The sequence below is a fragment of the Balaenoptera physalus genome (assembly GCF_965194825.1).
Source record: "Balaenoptera physalus genome assembly, chromosome: 9".
Classification (NCBI taxonomy): Eukaryota; Metazoa; Chordata; class Mammalia; order Artiodactyla; family Balaenopteridae; genus Balaenoptera; species Balaenoptera physalus.
The window spans coordinates 65,050,481-65,074,246 of NC_138888.1; the positions used below are offsets into that span (position 1 = coordinate 65,050,481).

General features: G+C 35.8%; 1 protein-coding gene across 9 annotated transcripts in view; it reads right to left on the reverse strand.

Moving 5' to 3' along the window:
- The window catches only part of LOC309667148 (uncharacterized protein), a 116,763-nt gene that overhangs the window by 40,358 nt on the left and 52,639 nt on the right, over nucleotides 1-23,766 (reverse strand). The window lies entirely within an intron of this gene.

Below are 23,766 nucleotides of genomic sequence, written 5' to 3' on the forward strand. Positions count from 1 at the left end.
TCTAGTTTTGATATCAATCAGGGTAATGCTGGTCTGAGAAAATGAGTTTGGAAGTGTTCCTTCCTCTTCAATTGTTTTAGAATAATTTGAGAAAAATAGGTATTAACTCTTCTTTAAATGTTTGGTAGAAATCACCTGTGAAGCCATCTGGACCTGAAGTTTTATTTGTTGGAAGTTTTTTTGATGATTGATTCAATTTCATTACTAGTAATCAGTCTGTTCATATTTTGTTTCTTTCTGATTCAGTCTTGAAAGAGTGTATGTTTCTAAGAATTTATCCATTTATTCTAGGTTGTCCAATTTGTTGGCATATAATTGTCCACAGCAGTCTCTAATGATTCTTTGTATTTCTGTGGTATGGGTTATAATTTCTTCTCTTTCATATCTGATTTTATTTACTTGCGTCTTTTATTCTTGGTGAGTCTGACTAAACTTTCATCTAGTCTATATTTTCAAAGAACTAGCTCTTAGTATTATTGACCTTTTTCTATTTTTTAGTATCTATTTATTTCTGCTCTGATTTTTATTATTTCCTTGAGTCTAATAACTTTAGGCTTTATTCTTTTTCTAGTTCCTTTAGGTGTGTAGTTTGTTTATTTTGAATTTTTCTTGTTTCTCGAGGTAAGGCCGTTCACTATGAAATTCCCTCTTATAACTGCATTTGCTTCATTCCATTGATTTTCTAAAGTTCTGTTTCCATTTTCATTTGTCTCAAGGTATTTTTAAATTTTCTCTTAGATTCTTCCTCTTTGATTACTGAATATGTGATTATTGACAGGTACGTACTTGCTGCCATTTTATTAATTTTCTGGTTGTTTATGTAGTTCTTCTCTTTTTCTTTCTTCTTCTGTTAGTCTCTTCCCTTGTGGTTTTACGATTTTTTTAATGTTATGCTTGGGTTCCTTTCTCTTTTTTGTGTATATATTTATTATATGTTTTTGGTTTGTGGTTACCATAAGGTTCATGAATATTGACCTATATACATGTGGTTTATTTAGGGCTGCTAATCCTAAATTTGAATGCATTCTAAAAGCACTATATTTCTATTCACTCCCTCCCACGTTTTATGTTTTTGACATGATATTTTACATCTTTTAGTTTTGTGTATTCCTTAACTAATTGTAGTTACCGTTGATTTTATGACTTTTGTATTTTAATTTCATACAAAATTTGTAAGTGACTGATCCACTGCCTTTACTATATATTTAACTTTACCAATGAGATTTTTTTTCTTTCATAGATTTTCTTACTTCTATTTATGACTTTTTCCTTTCTGCTTAAAGAAGACCCTTAAACCTTTCTTGTACAGCTGGTATAGTGGTGATGAACCCTTTAGTTTTTGGGTTTCTGGGAAACTCTATCTCTTCTCAATTTTGAATGATAATCTTGAAAGGTAGGATATTTTTGGTTTTAAGTCTTTTTTTTCCTTCAGTGCTTTAAACACATCATGGCACTCCCTTCTGGCCTGCAAGGTTTCGCTGAAAATCAGTTGATAATCTTACGAGGGTTTCCTCGCATGTGACTTGTTTTTCTCTTGCTGCCTTAAAACTCCTTATCTTTAAACTTTGTCATTTTAATTATAATATGTCTTGGTGTGGGTCTCTTTGGGTTCATCTTGTTTGGGACTCTCCATGATTCCCTAGGTTAGGGAAGCTTCCAGCCCTTATTTCTTCAAGTTTTCTGTTCCTTTCTCTCTCTTCTCCTTCTTGGACCCCCATAATGTAAATGTTAGTATGTCTGATGTTATCCCAAAAAGGTCCCTTATACTACCACAATTAATTTTTTTTTCTATTTTTGCTATTCTGATTGGGTGCTTGCCACTACTCTGTCTTCCAGATCACTGATCCATTCTTCTGAATCATCTGTCCTGCTGTTGATTCCCTCTAGTGTAGTTTTCATTTCAGTTATATTCTTCAACTCTGACTGGTTCTTTCTTATATTTTCAAACTGTTGAAGTTCTCACCACGTTCCTCCATCCTTCTCTCAAGTTTGGTGAGCACCTTTATGATCATTATTTTAAGCTCTTTATCAGGTAAATTTCTTATCTCCATTTCATTAAGTTTTTTCCCTCCCTGTAATTTTGCCTTGTTCTTTAATTTGGAACATATTTCTCTGTTTCCACATTTTGTTTGACTTTCTGCGTTTGTTTCAGTGAATTTGGTGAAATGGCTACCTCTCCCAGTCTTGAAGGCATGGTCTTGTGCAGGAGCATCCTCTATGAGTATTGCATGTGCCAGGCAGGTTTGGCAGGCAGGCTGGAGTGGGTGTGGATGGGGGGGAATCCTGGGGTGCACTGTGTTGGGGCCACGTTGGCAGAATGGATGGAGCTGGAGAAGATTAAGGCAGTGGGAGTGGAAGGGGGAAGTTCCAGATGCACTGGGCTGGAGCTGCCTCATCAGGACAGGTAGAGCTAAAAGCAAGTGCAGCCAGGGGGATCTGGGGCATGCCATGGCTAGGCTGTCTCAGTGGGATGGCTGGAGCTGGAGCAGGTGTTCTGGAACACCTTAAGGGCATGGGTTATTGTTGGCGTGGCCAGGGATCTGGGGCATGCTGGGATGGCCTTGGCAGGCTGGTTAGAGCACGTGGACTGGGTTCCTACCTGTGCTATCAAAGTGTAAGGGGAAGGCAATAAAAATGGTGTTCTCAGGTGCTTCTGACCCTGGAGAGAGTTCTAGCAGTTCCCTGCTTATTTAGCAATGCTCTGGGATTAGTAAATTTCCTTTACATGTAATCTAGGTGCCCCTTAAACCACTGGGTTGTTTCATTTTTTCTGCTGTGCCTCAGGCCAGCCAAGTCTGCACAAGGGTCCCTTAGTGACATCCTCCTTTCTGCCGGTCAACAGGTCAGGAGTGGTCACTTATCTCTGTCTCTCCTATTTGTCTCTGTAGCCACTCTGTTTTTTGTTGTGCAGGAGCTGTTCAATCAGCCCTCTGATCTTCCTCAGTAGGAATTGCTCTATATGCAGATGTAGATTCAGTGTGTCTATGGGAGGAGGTGAGTTCAGGGTCTTCCTATGCTGCCATCTTGGACCCACCCAGGAGAAACACTTTAAAATCACAAAGTTTTCTATTAACAATGTTATGAGAATTTAAACACTATAAATATTATAGGCAAACTCAAATTTTCCTTTCACTGGAGATATTCAAATTGAAAATTAACAATTATTTGAGGAATATTCTAGAGAAATATACTAATACTATTTGAGGAATCTACAGTAACTATTGTCCAAGAATATAATTAAATAATGTTAGCACTGGAGTGGGTCTTAGGTAATCTAGTCTACTTAAATCACTCTATAAATGAACAACTGAGACTATGAAGTTTTGTAGCCCCAAGGTTAGTTAGTGACAGGACCAGAGCAGAAACACCCTTTAATGAATGCTCCACAAACCTAGAACAGATTATAACACCTACAATGAACAGGGGAACATACTAGTTCACAAGCAGAAACACTGGATAATATTAGTGCTTAATGTCAAAAGCTTTTCTGACAGGCTAAAGCTATAAAGTTTGCCAGATCACTCTGTTCTGATGTGGGGAAATAGCCTAAGCTGGCATTTTTTCCACTCAGGCTAATAAATATTTATATAGTGTTTAAATGTAAAAATAATATAAAACAAAACAAAAACATGCAGAAAACAGAAGAAAAATCACTGACAGCCCCACTCAAATACAACTATTTTGGTACTATGGTTTATCTAATTCCAATATTTATTACTTTTGAATATGTTTTATGTGGCTTATATACACATACTTCCCATATGTAAAATTCTGCACCTTTATTTTTATTTTCCTCCTATATATGATCACACACTCTTAAATAGTTCTCTACATTTCCTTTAAAGGAGTTATCAAAGAACAATCTTAAGAAAATATCTTAATGAAGTGTTTTTTAAAAGAAGTAGCAGAATACAATTGCATTTTTTCTCATATTATAGCAATGTTCAGGTTGTACAATCACCATATGTAACTTGAGAAGATTCTCTAACCAGTTGGGATGAAAGGCTATGTCTTTCTTCCACAGTCATTCTCATCTGTGAATAATTTAAGACAGAGCAGATTTGTGACTATACTCCCACCAATTTCTTAGCCATATTATCACAAGTTCTTTTCATAGGTAATGCTCCTCTTCAGAGTGATAGTGATGCTTTTCCTCTCCAGAGGGATACATATGGTGCATTACTCCCCACCCCCCCAATAAATATTGCGAATGAATGCAAAATATGTTATGTAAACTTGTATGTGCATTTAAAGCCCATACAAGATTCACATATTTTCCTGTTTGGGAAACAAAATTTTTTTTTTTCAGAGGTGAGCCTGCATTTTTGCCAGAATGTTATCCTTTAAAATTTAATCCCTTGTGATAATTGAGCAAGAAATGTCAGGAAATCGTTATTCTGGCGAAAATGAGCACATGAACTATATGAAGGGCTGTGAGAGTTCAAAATAACAGAAAGAGCATTCAGGTTAAAGTTAGAGAAAGGAAGAAGATGATACAGAAGAATATTTTTATTTTTAATTGTATTTTTAAGCATACTGGAATACCAACACTAACTGTGGACAAAAATATCCTATCATTCATCCTTTGTTAAACATTAACATATGTTAACTATGTGTGTGACAATGACCAAAGCACCTCTCTTACTCTGAGTTCACCCATCAGTGCACTAAATGATACAGTGTCTAAGATTCCTTCCTGTTCTTCAAATCTCACTGCCACCTCCAACAATATATATTAAAACCACAAGATTACCTTAGTGGGAATACAAACGATTATTAAACATTGTCCCTGCTGTCAATGGGCCTAAATCTATAGTAGTGAAACATAGCTAAATCAGGGATTATAAATAACAAAAATACATAAACTAAACATTTTATTTTAACTTAACATATACAAATGATCACTCATTCACCAACCTTTTCAGGTAAGAACTTTTAAAAATATGGGTCTCATGATTGGAATATATTCTTTATAATTTCTACTCTTTGTTTCTTTGAAGTAGAGTGAAGTAGAGTGACGATCTATGTGTAAAAAAACCTTCCAGTATTGCTTTTCTTTTTCTAATCAGTTATTATGGTCATACTTATATATGGTCTTACTTATATATAAACTTAAGGATATCTTCCTCTGGTGAACACATATTGAGTCCTTCCAAAGCACTGGACTTAGTTTTCAGAGTCCAACTCTTGTCACACTTAATAATTAAATAATTACATATATATGATTATATATGTAATTGACATGATATGATATACATATCATTTATGTAATTATGATATATTTGTAATTATATATGAAATAGTAATTATATATGACTACAATTTTATATGTAAAATATAAATATGTAATATTTATGTACTACAAATTATATATGCAATATGTAATTATACATAATTACAATTTTAGTTATAACTGTTATAAGCATGTTTGAGAACAAATTCAACTGACTCTTGTTAAGCATACGAGCACCTCATGGGAGCCGAAGTGCACAGGTGCACTAGAGAGAGGCCTACAAGCAATGAATATTCACTACGCCTTGGACAGCGGTCAGTGTCATTTGTAGACGGATGTGAGCACCTGTTAATACAGCAGTTATACTCAGTGGATACTGGGTAAGAAAACTTCTACTGTATTTGGGGACAACAAATAAGCATATAGAGAAGTGTGTAAAAATATGATACGAATTACTATAGAACAATGTAGTGAATATATAAATATATATAATCCAACGTCTAACAAATGAATGGAAAGTATATGAGTCCAGATAGAACTTTTCAGGGTAAAAAGTGTTAGGAGGTAACAGTTGTTTTCCACTCCTGTCCTCTCTCTGCCTCTTTAATCTTCCCATCCCAGGGGAATGCAATGCCTTTCTCATTGGAAAATTTGAGTTTAACATTTCCCTTCTTCTCTTTCGGGAATGACCTTCCCATCTGGAGTGGGCTTGCTCTCTCAACACTAGGCTCTGCCCCAGGTTGTAGAGGGACCTTGCCCCAGCCCACAGCTGCCAATGGTTTGGAATTTGATATTAAGCAGCACACTTGCCTACAGACATAAGCCACATTTTTCAACCCAGACTTTATCAGTAATAAAGGTGATATTTTGGCTCCCATCTACTTGTTATTATCTATTTTTTTCATTTGGTTCAGAATGTAAATGAAGAAGATAGTTCTAGAGAGTGGTTGGGCCCTTCAAAGAACCCAGCAAGAAGATCAAAGAAGGCTTGGGGAAAGGTGTGGAACTTCAGGTGGAGACAGAAATGGAGAGTCCCCAGAACTCATGTTTCACTGAAAATGGCTTTTAATGGGTCTGTCATTCCCAGCTCTTCGCTAATAACTCTTTCCACTCTACCACGAGAATCATCCTTCCTAGAAATGTGCTTGTGATTAAATATCTCAATTACTTCCTTAGCATACCATGGTTATTATTAGGGTGACCATTTATCCTGTGTTGTTTAGGGAAGTCCTAGTTTGAATCTGTTGTTTTGGTGTCATTATTTATAGCACCCCCATCTACTCTTAAAAGTGTTCCAGTTTCAAAGTTTTATTACAACCGTGTTTATGATGTACCTGTTACCTAGCCTTTCAGTCTCTTTTCCTACTTCTCTCTAACTTGCAATTCTAGCTCTACCCAATATAACCCACTCAGCAATCCCAAATAATGCACGCATGTTGTCTCCTATGGCCCTTTGTCACAGCTGCCCCTTTTCTATGGAATGCCTTTCCTTCCTCCCTCACTTGGTAAAATCCTACTTATTCTTCATGGTCCAGATCCAAGGTCACTGCTTCTATCAAGTCTTCCATGACCCCTCTCTGCTCATCCAAACTCACACTTAGTCTGTGTCTGCCACTGGAATGAAATGTACTTTGAGGCACTAAGGCACCAGTATATTTTGCTCGATGTATACAATTTAATTTTTGCTAAAACAGAATATAGAGAATGTTAAACAGTGCCTAAAGAGTGAACACTGCACTGAGAATCCTTTACTGTGGTTCAGAGCTGGGCATAAGACGCGCTCTGTAAGAGTCAAGCAGAGTTTAATGTTAAGCAGGTGACAGAGAATAAGCACAGGTCAAGCGGGATGTGTGAGAACTCTCCCTGGTGAGTATATTACTGTGCTTGTTTAGATGGGCAGTAAACAGTCCAGCTCCAACAGTGGCCTGTGCTAGAGAACAGTGGATTGTTTTTATAGACACTGGGAGACATTGTTATGCTGTCACAGTGATTGCACTGTCATTATTGCTAACCTGTTTAGTGTTCTTTTGAGTCTTTTAACCACTTCAAGTGTACTGTCAAAAATTCTAGTACTCAGAACTGTGCTGTGATGACAGAAAAAACTGGAGAGCTACTGGTAGGGTAACTAAGAGCATAGGTGTTTTGAATAAAGAAGACTTGGGGATACATTCTGCCACCCTCTAAATGTGACTTTAGACAAATTATTGAAACTCTCTAAATGAAGTTTCTTCATCATTAAAAGAGGGACAACCATACGATCCAGCAATCCCACTCCTGGGCATATATCCAGAGAAAACCATAATTCGGAAAGATACATACACCCCAATGTTCACTGCAGCACTGTTTACAATAGCCAGGACATGGAAGCAACCAAAATGTCCATCGATGGAGGAATGGATAAAGAAGATGTGGTACATATACACAATGGAATGTTCTGCCATAAAAAAGAATGAAATAATGCCATTTGCAGAAACATGGATGGACCTAGAGATTGTCATACTGGGTGAAGTCAGACAGAGAAAGACAAATATCATATGATATCGCTTTTATGTAGAATCTAAAAAAATGGTACAAATGAACTTATTTACAAAACAGTAATAGAGTCACAGATGTAGAAAACAAACTTATGGTTATCAATGGGGAAAGAGGGGAGGGATAAATTGGGAGATTGGGGTTGACATATACACAATACTATATACAAAATAGATAACTCATAAGAATCTGCTGTACAGCACAGGAAACTCTACTCAATACTCTGTAATGACCTAAATGGGAAAAGAATCTAAAAAAGAGTGGATATATGTATATGTATAACTGATTCACTTTGCTGTTCAGCAGAAACTAACACAACATTGTAAATCAACTCTACTCCAATATAAATTAATTAAAAAATAAAAATAAAAAAAAAGAGGGACAAAAATACCTATCCTATAAGGTTGGTTAGGTCAGTTACATAAAATCATGCTTGTAAAGGGCAGTTAGATTAAGTACTCAGTAAATGTTAGCCACTCCTGCCTAGAAAATATTTGTGTACTCATGTAAGTTGAGTCATGATACCATGGGAACTAATCAACTGATGCAACTTTGTGTTTATGGGGAAAAGTGTGCAGAAGAAAACTAACATGTTTGGTATATGTCTCCCCTAAACAGCTTTGCAGTCAGAACAGACTCTGAGCCACCAGCCCCAGTTTTCATAATTTGGCTCAAGCAGGTTGGTCACCGAGGGACTGACAGAGAAACCTGGTCCTCCTTCAGTGTACTTCCCTGGGGATAGTTCTCAAACTTGAATACCTTTATATCATTGCTTTCTCTCCCTCTCCCTCTCTTTTTTTCTTTTAAGAAACCCAAGTGTTTACCTGGCAAGGCTCTTTTTCAACCATTTTCCTAACAAAGGCCTTTATATCTTCTGAGTCATAACATGATAGAAAATAATTTCCTGTCTTCTCCCCTCCTCTATTCCTAAACCAAGTACACAACATAGTGAAGGTTTTATTAAAATGCTATTGTTATTAACGATGACAAAAAGAATAGAGGACCTTATTTCTAATGTCCTCCTCCTCACTATACTCTATGAAAAATAAAAATCAAGAATAATGTCCCTCTGTAAGGACTAATGGTAGATTTGGGTAGACAAACAACAGAAATATATCCCATCCATTTTTGAGAGGAAAATCATTCTGAGAATATCTGAGCATTTCTTCTACGCTAAGGTTGAGAGTCAGTGCCTGGGAGGGTCTCTGGGTAAAGTGCAGAGGAAAGGAGGGAGGTAACAATGGACAGACAGCAGCTGTACTGACCAGCAGTCGTAGCAGAAGGTTAATGGAAGATCAAGTTTAGAGAGTTATTTCTCTTTCTTCTATTGTTCTTGCCCAGATCAATGTTAATCTTGCCTCACAAATTGTTCTTCCATTTTTCTCATGATTGATAGAGATAATATCATCATAGGGTTGTTATGAGAAGTAAACATGATAATAAATGCAAAACACTAAATGCATTGCCCATGAACAAACTCAATGGTGTTAGTCATCATTATTATCATTAATTTTTATTATCGTCCTTATCATAGAGTGACACTAAGGTAGAATGAAATACTGGATAGATTGTGCAATGGTGTGAAATAGGATGAAGAGAAGATAATGGTTCCTGTACTAAGATAGGAGTTTGCAGATGAAGAAAACAAAAAATACAGAAACACTCTACTAAGAGGAAAGGGAGGTCCCATATCTATGAACACAGGGATATATATGTTCAGTGTTTGTTTGATTTCAGCCTGGGAGTCAAAAACACATGGGCTGTAACATGGTAAGAGGGCAAAAAGGATAATTGCGCTAGGGTGGAAGTGGAATCAAAGACGGAAAGCAAGATTGTGCAGAATACCAGGCACAGTGGAAGCTTCATGGAGACGACCCTGGAAATGGGCACAGATAATTAAGACAATTCTAAGTGCCAAGCTCCTAAGATTGAAGGGTGTGAGAGAAAATGGTTCTTCAGTGACAGGAATGTGGTGGCAAAGCAGTAACATCAGTGCAAAGCAAAGACAGTGAACTTAACAGAAGAGATTCAGGTCATCCTAGGAGACTTCAGAAAATTGAAGGAGATTGTGAGCAAAAAAGTATTCAGAGTTCAGTCCATGGGAAATGAATCAAGTTAAAATAAGAGAGAAGTATAACCTCAGTCAAAAGAGGCTAAGACATCAATATTCTTTAGGAACCAATGTGATACGAGCTCATAAAATAATGGGATCAAGTAATTAGCCTAATTTCCCAGGGAGAGTTTTGAGACAGACCTTTGCCACCCAATCAGGCAGTGAAATGTTTCCAAGAACATCTTATGAGTAAATTAATTAACTGGCCCTTTATCTCCTAAGAAAATGAGCAGGGCATCCTGGGATAAATAAATACGGAGACCTAGATATACCTGAACATTGCTATAATATGAGAAAAATGCTATTATAGTACATGGCTACTTCCTTTAAAAAACAATTAAGATATTCTTTTCTTAAAATTGTTCTTTGGGGCTTCCCTGGTGGCGCAGTGGTTGAGAATCCGCCTGCTAATGCAGGGGACACGGGTTCGAGCCCTGGTCTGGGAAGATCCCACATGCCGCGGAGCAACTAGGCCCGTGAACCACACCTACTGAGCCTGCGCGTCTGGAGCCTGTGCTCCACAACAAGAGAGGCCGCGACAGTGAGAGGCCCGCGCACTGCGATGAAGAGTGGCCCCCGCTTGCCACAACTGGAGAAAGCCTGCGCACAGAAACGAAGACCCAACACAGCCAAAAATAAATAAATAAATAAACAAATGTGGGGTTTAAAAAAAAAAAAAAAAAAAATTGTTCTTTGGGCTTCCCTGGTGGTGCAGTGGTTAAGAATCTGCCTGCCAATGCAGGGGACACGGGTTCGAGCCCTGGTCCAGGAAGATCCCACATGCTACAGAGCAACTAAGCCCGTGCGCCACAACTACTGAGCCTGTGCTCTAGAGCCCGCAAGCCACAACTACTGAGCCCACGTGCCACAACTACTGAGGCCCACGCACCTAGAGCCCCTGCTCCGCAACAAGAAAGGCACCGCAATGAGAAGCCCACGCACCGCAATGAAGAGTAGCCCCCGCTCACTTCAACTAGAGAAAGCCCGCACGCAGCAACGAAGACCCAACACAGCCAAAAATGTTTTTTAAAAATTGTTCTTTGATAGCTCCTTTAAAGGAAAGGTAGAGAACTATTTAAGAGTGGGTGATAATACCTCGGAGAGAAGTAAAAATAAACCCACATACTTGAATGCCCCTTTGACCCACTTGATTGGGGCAAAGAAAATGAAGTTCCTTTCACATGCTGAAGCATTTACAGTCATAGAAACCCACTTACTGCAATCCTTGTCTGAGTATAAATGCTGAATAAATGTGGCTTGTATCTAAAAGAGTACGTTTAATTTTTAACAATGTATTTTAATCCAAATATAGAGTACTGAATGATGGAGGGAATTTCTAGTACATTAGCAGGACTAAGGATGGAGATATTTTGGAGCCAAAAAGTCCTTTGCAACGTTTCAAATCTCACTAGAAACCTATATGTGCCTAGGACCAGAGTTCAACCCAGCCAGTTTTTATACAAGTTTCTAGGAGTTGTGAAGGACACCACAATAAATATTGTCCACATTCCCTGGGGAAAGTAAGTCAAATTACTTACTATTTGTGGAAAAAACAGTCTGAAATTGTGAGGGCTTCAGAAAGTCACCAAAGATCTGTCATGGGATCAGGTGAGCTCTCAGAATTTAATAATTTGGGGGCTAGAGGATATACTAAAATTCTTATTAGCTAAAATGGGGGTAAAGGAAGCAGGGTGCAGAACTGTATATGTTTATATAGAAATTAAATATATATGCAATTGGGATAACAATATATTTGGAAGAACTTTCAACTTGTGGGAAGTTTAGAAAATGAAGTTCAGGGTTACCTGAGAATAAGGGGCTGGCTATTTTTACTCATCACTGCAATGCAGCCATCAATATCTTTTCAAATAACCTTAAGTTCTCTGAACTCTTCTGGATTTAACTCAGATTTCTAATGCCATTTTAACATTTTACACAGTGGTTTAATAATACAGAGTCTTCAGCTCAAAAAAATTAGGAACAGATGGTGAGAATGGACTCATTCCCATTCCTGATGTGCACTTTATTATACTCCTTTCAAAGAGTGACTTAAAGCACATTCCAAAAACGTACAGTAGGTGTGTGGCTTGCGTCTCTTGAGAAATGAATATTTTTGTGCAGTATTCCTTTAACTATTGCTATTCCAAGCTCTGTTTTGGCATGCGATGGGACAATCTTAGAAAACACAGCAAATTAATAACTAGTGATGCAGATGTCCAACACAACAATTATTCTACAACCTATAAATGAATTTTAGTATTTAAATCTCTCTTTAAAATAAAAATTCTATTCCCTAATATTTAAAAAGGACTTTTTAACAATACTCAGTATCAACCACAATAGGATATTTTCAATTAATTTTATTTTATTATTTATTTATTTGTTTTTGTGGTATAATTGGCATATAACATTATATTAGTTTCAGGTACACAACATAGTGGTTTGATATTTGTATATATTGCAAAATGAGCCTAACAATAAATAGGATATTTTTTAAATTCCTGATTTCAGAAATTGATTATGAAATGGTGACATAAAAATAATAACAACAGTAGTTAATATTAAGTGAGTGCTTGTTATTTGCCAGTCATTATTTTAAGTGTTATATATTTTAAAATCTCATTTATTGTTCAAGATTACCCCAGTTTTAGGGAATACATTTTTAGGGATACGTTTACCCCCAATTCATAGATGAGAAAACTGAGATACGAAGAAATTAAGTATTTTGCCTTTCCAAGGTTTATAAATAACATACTCTGTTAGATGGCCATTAATAGTAACATTTAGTCACTAGTAGAACAGAAAATATTTAAATGTACACCTACAGAGTAAGATAACTTAATTGATTTTTTAATGTACTTCCTACTAGATTACAGTACAGTTTGTTGTCTACCAGAAACATAGGTAGCAATAAGTAAGTTTTCTCAAAGTATACCTCTGGCTCAATGTACTCCCACTATATCCCAACAAAGTCCCTACAAGTGTGATTAAAATTTGATACTCTGCTTCTTATGTCATAGCTGTTTTACTAGAATTATAAACTGAGTGGAGAGGTTGGGAGAGGCGGATGCATTTCTACAGTGGTAACAGCTTGCTATGAACACTTGGCTTGGGAGTGAGGGAAGTTAGATATTGTAGAACATTAATAAACAGAAATCTCAATTAAATAGGGTCAGGAGACCAGAAGGGGGAGCTCTCACACCCTATGAAGATAGCAGGAAGAAGACTCCTTTCCTGGCAAGGTCTCAGTCAATGAAAAGCCATGGACTCTTTGTTTACTGTAACCCTCCCAACCCTTGGTTTACTGTAATGCCCCTCTGAAAAGGCATTCTCCTTTCTTTGCCATGCTGGGATTTGCACGTGGCTCACCATGGTTGCAGACCCCAAATTGCAATTCTCTGCCAATCCTGAATCAACTCATCTTTGCTAGAGAAACACCTGGCAGTCTATTTGTTTTAGGTCAACAATATATATGAAACAACAATGATCCAGATCTAATTCTATAAGGAAATTCCCCACAAACACTACTAAAGTGATCTGCTTGGAGTATACTTTGGTGTTCTGGAGTCACACATCCTCTTAGAGAGATTTTCAAAATAACACCTTGTCTTTGATCAGCAAATCTTTTCTTCAAATGACTTCCCAAAGATCATGCTTGCTTGAAAATTATGAGAGGAATAATGAAGCAAGAGATCCCTATCTTCATTTTATCAAGTGACCAAAGTTTGGCTTGTACTTCCTCTGGATTTACAAGTTAGGAAGACTGCACTGATTTCGGCTCTGAATTAGTTTTTGCCAATTTTGCATGCTGCATGAAGCAGTGGTTCTCAAACATTAGTGTATATCAGAATCAACTGGAGGTTTGTAAAATTCATCTTATTGGGGACCCTGCCCCCAAGTTTTGGATTCAGTAGGCCTAGGATGGGGCTGAAGAATTTGCATCTCTAACACATTCCCAGGTGATGCTGATGCTGCCAGTTGGGAGATCACACTTTGAGAAGACAAATCAGTGTGTCCTACACGAGTCTTAAAACCAAGCATCGACCATTTCGATTTGCATTAGATTTTTAATGTCTTTGGTTATTTTTTCTGAGAGCTAATTGATAGTATTTAATACTTTATGGTTGGTTGTTATGTTTAAATTTTATAGCTTCCTTTTTTCAAGGATGGCTGTTGCCCTATACATTTTTCTCTTCTGGGTACTTGAATTCTAAATCAAAAAAAAAAAAAAATGTGAAATTTTGTGAAGGCATACATTCATATATGTAAATCTTCCTATATTACCACCAGTTTTAGGTGGTGGTTTTGCTCAAATGAAAGGATTTTTTTTTTTAATTAAGAGAATGGTAATATGCTTCAAGTTGATCTTCTTTCTAAATGGATAATATTACAAATAATCATCCGTAGCTTTCCAGAGTATATACAAACCATATAAAGTAACTGAGGTACTGTGCTAGATTAGTCCCATTATTTTCTCTTTTATAAAACAGTCATTTCTTTAATAGGCTTAGAATATTATAAATAAAGTTTTGCATAGCACAATTCCTATCAGGTTTCGAGAAAAAATTTATGGTGCTACTTAGATATGCCATCCTTTTTCAAGGAAGATTACCCTATAAACCTAATCTTGGAATTGAAGATGTTTATTGGCTAATAGTATAAAAAGAAAACACATTAAAAGCCAGTAAGAAATTATCTTGCTTATTAAATTTTAATATACAGCCACTCACGTCTGTGGCTTAATGTGGAACTCATTTTACAGATTGTTGACATGTTATTTTTAATGTAACCAATGAGAGAGTCTCTTTATCTGATAACTCTAAACACAGTTATGTTAAGGTACAGTATTTAAAGAAATGCTTACAAACTTAACAAAGTAAAGCCGAACATCTGTTTGCAAAGTCATTTTGCAGTCACTAAGAGTAAAACTATATTACTATTAGGAGACACAAAAGAAGACCAGAGGAGTTGTATTTTCTCAGCTTGTTTGTATTGTGAAGCACTGTTAAACAAATAGCATCTCCCTTTCATGGTTCAGAACCCCAGCCAATAACACAGCTGAGGCTGAAACTATTTGAGAGGGAGACTTGGCTTTTGTTGAGATCTGGCTGGAAGGCATTGCTTAGTAGAAAGCCAAAGTGCTGTTGCTCTACCACAAATACTTTACAAGGCAAGGAACTTTAGAGAGAGACGACAGCAGAAACTATTAGAAGATTAATGAGGATCCCCCTGGCCTGTTCTTTTATGGATTGCCGGGAACTCTTTCATCAACCATATTTACTGGGCACGTAAATCTACTACAAAAATATGTATATATGATATGTATCTGTATCTACCTATCCATCCATCTATTTATATTTAAAAGGATTTCTTACAAGTCTGCTTTCAGGTAAGAGATCTTAAACAAAAGGTTTAATAACATTTTATCAATAATGAAAGACTCAAGGAGGAAAAATAAAAGGAAGGGGAAAAGCTAGGAAAACTTTCACTGTGCATGCCAATTAGACATTTTGCCCTTCAATGCCAACAATCTTCTTTTGGATTTTCTCACAAACATAAAGAAAGTAATGCAGGATGAAAGTGAAACATACTAACAATGTATTAACATATGTGTTAAATCATTTTAAAACTGCTTTACCAGTAGTATTTGTTATTTCAACAACCAAATATAGACTTATGAATGAATTCATTACATAAAATTAACAAGAAAAATGAGCATCATGTTTTTTAAAAAACTGCAACAAATTTGATATTAAGTTTATATACTACCCACATAAAACTTAAAAAAATAAACAGACAACAGGTTTTAGTCTGCTAATGGTTTAGAGGAGCAGAGTAAGTTTAAAACTTCAGATTCCAAGTAAAAATATCAGAACGATCCATGCAGTTCTGGATTAGTTTTAAAATAAACACCACGCCAGGAGAAAGAGCCCCCTTCTTTTGTAGCGCCACCCCTTCCCTTCCTTACTGCCTCTTAACAGGGCAGCATGTAGAGCAGAACAGGGCAGAAAATACGCAAGTTAACCTAAACAGAACATATGATAACTCTCTGCTAAAGAAGGGTGCTCTGTTCCATTGACAGGGACAATTATAACAAAAGCTGAACTACTTTTAGGTAACTGTTTTTGGTAACCAGATTTTATAAAATTTAAATTTTAAATTTGGTATCATGTTGCCTCCAAACTATTTGGGATCACTTTACAACATTCCTAAACAAAACGGTATCCTAAATGCAGATGTATATAGATCCAGAACATAATTCACTTATGGAAAGAAACCAAATTAGAGTAATGGAGTGAGAGGAAATGAAGCAAGAATTATTAGTAGCGCCATCAAATCTCACGATGTAACCTCAGCCACATACCCACAGGAAAGAATATCATAGTAAGAGGAACGTGCTTATTATCATACATAGAAGACCATCACCAACGTCAACTATATAGACTTTGGAACAAAATTAAATACTTACATTTGAATATGAGTATGTTTGATCTTTCCAAAATTTATTGCATTTCAGAAATACTACTGCTTACAACTGTCACATGATATCCATTAGCCTCTGGTTCAACCAAATCCTAAGACCCTCACATTAGGTGAAAGAATAGTATTATTTACCAGATTAATGAAAAGTATAAACCAGCAGATCTGTCCTCTCCCTTTCTGAACCTATCGTTCTTTAAAACACAGTAATAAATAAAATGTTTAGACTCAAAGACTTTCCCTGTTAGGCAGCAGGCAAAACACAAAAGTAATCACATTTACTAAGAATAATTGAAAGGAAGGTATATCTCTAAAAAATAATAAAGATAAATTTATTTATGGAATTAGAGTCATTTCAAAGATAATTTCTAGTAGTTTTGGCCTTCTATGTAATAACATACTATACAGTATTTTAGTAAAAATGATTTAACCCCAAAGAGTATATATTCTAATTTTACTGTTAAATTTATGATAAAATATTTTAATGATATGAAAAACTATTAAAATAAGTCCAAGAACTCAACACCTAGACTTAACAGTTTTCAGTTTGGTATATTTGCTTCAGATATCTTTCCTTTCCTCCCTCCCTCTCCTCCTTCTTTCCCATCTTCCTTCCTTCCTCTAGATTAGTAATAAAAATAGATATTAAATGTATCACTAATAAATTAAAATTTTGATTTGGGCTGTGAAGAAGCTCATTATAATAAATTTTACTAATGATTAAGCAAATAAATTTAAGGATTAAAAAGAGATCTTAGAAATATGTAGTCTAACTTCCTCATTTTTACCCAACTCTCAGTTCCCTCTTACTTGTCAAAAATACCACGGAACAAATTTTTTAAACTGAAACGTGTTTGACATATAACATTGTGCAAATATAAGATGTACAACATGTTAATCTGTTACATTAATATACTGTAATATGGTTACCACTGTAGAAATAATTAGCACCTCTGTCACATTATATAATGATCCTTTCTTTTTAGTGGTTGAAATCATTAAGTTCTAGTTTCTTAGCAATTTGATGATTATAATACAGTATTGTTTCTATATCCACTGTATTGTGCACTAGATCTCTAGGGCATATTTATTACTCATTGCAAGTTTGTACACTTAAACAACATCTATCCTATTCCCCCCATCCCCAATCCCCTGGTAACCACTATGTTACTTTATGTTTTTATGAATTTGGCTTTTTTATATTCCACATATAAATGATATTATATAGTACTTTTTCTTCTGTGTCTGACTTATCTCACTTAGCATAATATGCTCAAGGTCTACCCGTCGTCACAAATGGCAGGGTGTCCTTGTTTCTCATGGTTGAATAATACCGTAGAACAAATTCTTAAACAGGTGGAGGAAAGAAATGCCTTCCAAGGTCACATTCAACATTAAATTCTATAATTCAAACTTAAATGTTCATAAGTTAGCTGTATTTTGGTGAATAGAAGCCATAATAGTTACCATGTTATACAACTGCACTGAAATGCAAAGCTGGAGATCATGTAAGGAAACTTGAAAACGTTCATGTATGAACAGGCGGACACTGTTTTGTGTTTTTTTTTCCTTACCACAATCTTTCCTGTACAACCAGAGTTCTTGGCATACTGTAGATTCTCAACAAGTATTTGCTGAACTAATAAAGAAAATAATAAAACTGTACATTGATTCTGTCTACCTTCTATTTAGTGGCCCATCCTGCATACATTATCCTTTAAATACTCAATGAATGCCTTGTGTAAATGACACTAGTCGGTGCCCCAAAAGATCTGTCCACTTCCTAACCCTGGAAACCTTTGCATGCGACCTGATTTGAAAAATGGCCTTTGCAGGCATAATTAAGGATCAAGACAAAATTATCTGGATTGTCCAGATGGGCCCTAAATCCCATGACAAGTGTCCTTATCAGAAACACACAGAAGAGCCACATAAAGAGAGAACAGAATGTGCCCATGTAAAGACAGAGGCAGAGCTGAGAGTTATTTGGCCATAAGTCAAAGAATATATGAAGCTACTAGAAGCTGGAAGAGGCAAGGAAGGCTTGATTCTCCCTTAGAGCCTTCTGAAGGAGTATGGACCCCTGATTTTGGACTGTTGGCCTCCAGACTTGGGAGTGAATGAATTTCTATTGTTTAAGCCACGTAGTTTGTGGTATTTGTTATGGCAGTCTCAGAAAATAATCTAATACAGTGACCAAGCAGCAAGTTCAAGGCTGGAAAGATTTACATTCTAATCCTGCCTTCATTTTTTTATTAGTTCTATGACCTTGAACAAGGGACACAGACCAGTGAACATCAGTTTCCTCATCTCTAGGAGAGGATAACAACACTTACTCTATGCTATTCCCAAATGTCAATGAAATAAAGCATAGAAACAGTAAAACACTATACAAATAGAAAAGTGTTTTAATGTCTCTTATATTCTCCTCTCAAAGATAAATCTCTCTGGGACTTTTACCTTTTTATCATATGGCATAGTTTCAAATCATTCATCAAAATGGTTATCTTCTTTAAAGATAAAGAGAGGATTCTAAAGGCAGTAAGAGAAAAACAAAGAGTTAATTACAAGGGAACTCCCATAAGGCTATTAGCTGATTTCTCTACAGAAACTTTGCAGGCAAGAAGGGAGTGGCAAGATATATTCAAAGTCCTGAAAGGGAAAAATCTGCAAGCTAGGATACTCTACCCAGCAAGATTATCACTTAGAATAGAAAAAGAGAGAAACAATTTCACAGACAAGCAAAAACTAAAAGAGTACAGCAACACTAAACCTATCCTAAAGGAAATATTGAAAGGTCTTCTCCAAATAGAAAAGAAGCAAGAATCTATAAGAAAGAGAAAATCACAACTGGAAAGTAAATCATTTAAATAAGCCAGTACACAGATTAAAAAAAAAAAAAATTCTGTGAAAGAAATGATAACCACAATGAACAGCAAAAGGATAAACATGAAGATGTAAAAGAGGAAACCAAAATCATAAAATGTGGGGAGAAGAGTAAGAAAACGTAGAATTTTTTTTTTTTTCAGAATGTGTTTGAGCCTACATGACTATCAGTGTAAAGTAAGTAGATATACAAAGGGGTTAACATACTTGAAAAACAGGTAATCACAAATCAAAAACTTAAAATAGAGTCACAGAAACCAAAAAGAAGAGAATATAAGCATACTGCAAAAGAAAATCATCAAACCTCAAAAGGAAAAACAAAAAGAAAAAGAAAGGAACAAAGAAGAATACAAAATCAATGGGAAAACAAGATTTAAAATGGCAATAAATACATATCTATCAATAATTACCTTAAATGTCAATAGACTAAATGCTCCAATCAAAAGACAAAGTGGCAGATTGGATTAAAAAAAAAAAAAAAGCCTACACTATGCTGCCTACAAGAGACCCACTTTAGGGCAAAGGACACACTTAGACTGAAAGTGAGAGGATGGAAAAAGATATTTCATGCAAATGGAAATGACAAGAAAGCAGATGGCAATACTCATATCAGAAAAAATCGACTTTAAAACAAAGGCTATAAAGAAAGATATAGAAGGACACTATATAATGATAAAAGAATCAATACAAAAAGAAGATATTACACTCATCAACAAATATGTACCCAATATAGGAGCACCTAAATACATAAAACAAATACTGACAGACATAAAGGGAGAAGTTGATGGGAATACAATAATAGTAGGAGACTTTAACACCCTACTCACACCAATGGACAGATCTTCTGGACAGAAAATCAATAAGGCAACAAAGATCCTAAATGATATAATAGAACAGTTAAACTTAATTGATATTTTCAGAACATTACAACCAAAAAAACCCCAGAATACACCTTCTTTTCAAGCACACATGGAACATTCTCTAGGACTGACCAAATACTAGGGCACAAAACAAGCTTCAACTAATTTAAGAGTAAAGAGATTATTTCAAGCATCTTTTCTGACCACAACAGCATGAAACTAGAAATCAACCACAGAAAAAGAAACAAGAAAATGATTACATGGAGACTAAACGACATGCTACTAAAAAAACCAATGGGTCAACGATGAAATCAAAGAGCAAATTTAAAAAATACCTTGAGACAAATGACAATGAAAATACAACCATACAAAATCTGTGGAATACAGCAAAACAGTTCCTAGAGGGAAGTTCATAGTAATACAGGCCTTTTTGAAGAAACAAGAAAAATCTCAAGTAAACAACATTACCTATCACCTGAAAGAATTAGAAAAAGAAGAACAAACAAAACCTAAAGTCAGCAGAAGCAAGGAAATGATAAAGATCATACAGGAAATAAATAAACTAGAGATTTTTTTTAAAAATGGAAAAAAGTCAGTAAAACCAAGAGGTGGTTCTTTGAAAGGGTAAACAATATTGACAAACCTCTGGCCAGGCTCACAAAGAAGAAAAGAAAGAGGACCCAAGTAAACAAAACAAACACTGAAAGAGGAGAAATCACAACCGATACCGCAGAAATACAAAAAACCCTAAGAGGATACTATGAACAATTATATGCCAACAAATTGGACAACCTAGAAGAAATGGACAAATTTCTAGAAACATACAGCCCACCAAAACTGAATCAAGAAGATATAATTTGCACAGACCGATCACTAGAAGTGAAATAGCATCTGTAATTTAAAGAACTCCCTACAAACAAAAGTCCAGGACCAGATGGCTTCACAGGCGAATTCTACTAAACATACAAAGAAGAACTTTTACCAATCCTTCTCAAACTCTTCCAAAAGACTGAAGAGGAGGGAACACTCCCAAAGACATTCTATGAAGTCACCATCACACTGATACCAAAACCAGATAAAGACACTACCAAAAAAGAAAATTACAGGCCAATATCTTTGATAAATATAAATGCAAAAATTCTCAACAAAATATTAGCAAACTGAACCCAATGACACATACAAAAGATCACACATCACGACCAAATTGGATTCATCCCAGGGTCACAAGGATGGTTCAACATACACAAATCAATGTGATACACCATACCAACAAAAGAAAAGACAAAAATGACATGATCATCTCAATAGATGCAGGAAAAGGATTTGATAAAAGTCAATATCCATTCATGATAAAACACATTTATGAATGTGGGCATAGAGGGAACATATCTCAACATAATAAAAGCTATTTATGACAAAACCACGCCAATATAATACTCAATGGTGAAAAGCTGAAAACCTTCCTGCTAAAACCTAGAACAAGACAAGGATGCCCACTCTCACCTCTTCTATTCAACATAGTATTGGAAGTCCTAGCCACAGCAGTCAGACAAGAAAAAGAAATAAAGTGTATCCAAGTTGGTAAGGAGGAGGAAATCGTGTATTTATATGCAGATGACATGATACTATATATATAGAAAACCCTAAAGACTCCACACAAAAACTACTAGAACTGATAAACCAATTCAGCAAGGTAGCAGGATACAATATTAACATAAAGAAATCAGTTGCATTTCTTTACACTAACAAATATCAGACAGGAAATGTTAAAAAAAATCCCTTTTAAAATCACATCAAAAAATAAAATACTTAGGAATAAACCTGACCAAGGAGGTGAAAGACTTATATGCTGAGAACTATAAAACATTAATAAAGGAAACTGAAATGATTCAGAGAAATGGAAAGATATCCTATGCTCTTGGATTCGAAGATATTGTTAAAATGGCCATACTACCCAAAGCAATATACAGATTTAATGTGATCCCTATCAAATTACCCATGACATTTTTCACACAACTAGAACAAATAATCCTAAAATTTATATGGAACCATAAAATACCGAGAGTTGCCAAAGTAATCCTGAGGAAAAAGAACAAAGTAGGAGGCACAGCCCTCCCAGACTTCAGACAATACTACAAAGGTACAGTAATCAAAACAGCAAGACACAAAAACAGACATATGGATCAATGAAACAGAATAGAGAGCCCAGAAATAAACCCACACACCTACGGTCAATTAATCTTTGACAAAGGAGTCAAAAATATACAATGGGGAAAAGACAGCCTCTTCAGCAAGTGGTGTTGGGAAAGTTGGACAGCCACGTGTAAATCAATGAAGTTAGAACATCCCCTCACACCAACACAAAAATAAACTTAAAATGGCTTAAAGACTTAAATATAAGGCATGACAACATAAAACTCCTAAAAGAGAACATAGGCAAAACACCATCTGACATAAATTGTACCAATGTTTTCTTAGGTCAGTCCACCAAGGAAATAGAAAAGTAGAAAAAAACAAGTGGAACCTAATGAAACTTATAAGCTTTTGCACAACAAAGGAAACCATAAAAAAATGAAAAGACAACCTATGGACTGGGAGAAAATATTTGCAAACGATGTGACTGACAAGGGCTTAATTTCCAAAATACACATACAGCTCATACAACTCAATGACAAAAAAACAAACAACCTTATAAAAAATGGGTGGAAGATCTAAAGAGACATTTCTCCAAAGAAGACATACAGATGGCCAAGAGGCACATGAAAAGATGCTCATTATCGCTAATTATTAGAGAAATGCAAATCAAAACTACAATGAGGTACCACCTCACACAGGTCAGAATGGCCATCATTAGAAAGTCTATAAATAATAAATGCTGGAGAGAGTATGGAGAAAAGGGAACCCCCCCCCCCTACACAGTTGGTGGGAATGTAAATTGGTACAGCCACTATGGAAAACAGTATGGAGGCTCTTCAAAAATACTAGAGTTTCCATATGATCCAGCAATCCCACTCCTGGGCATATATCCAGACAAAACCATAATTCGAAAAGACACATGCACCCCTATGTTCATAACAGCAGTATTTACGATAGCCAAGGCATAGAATCAACCTAAATATCCATCAACAGATGAACAGATAAACAAGATGTGGTGTGTGTCTGTGTGTGTGTATGTATATCTATCTATCTATATATATACATACATACACATACACACACACACACACACACACACACACACATATATATAAACACAATGGAATACTTCTCAGCCATAGAAAAGAATGAAATAATGCCATTTGTACCAACATGCATGGACCTAGAGATTATCACACTAAATGAAGTCAGAAAGAGAAAGACATTTGCCATATGATATCAGTTAAATGTGGAATCTAACACATGACACAAATGAAATTATCTAGGATACAGAAACAGACTCACAGACATAGAGAACAGACTTGTGGTTGCCAAGAGAGGGGGTGTGTGGGGGAGGGATGGATTGGGGGTTTGGGACTAGCAGATGCAAACTATTATATATAGAACGGATAAAAAACAAGGTCCTACTCTATAGCACAGGGAACAATATTCAATATCCTGTAATAAACCATAATGGAAAAGAATATGAAAAAGAATATATACATATGTATGTATAACTGAATCAC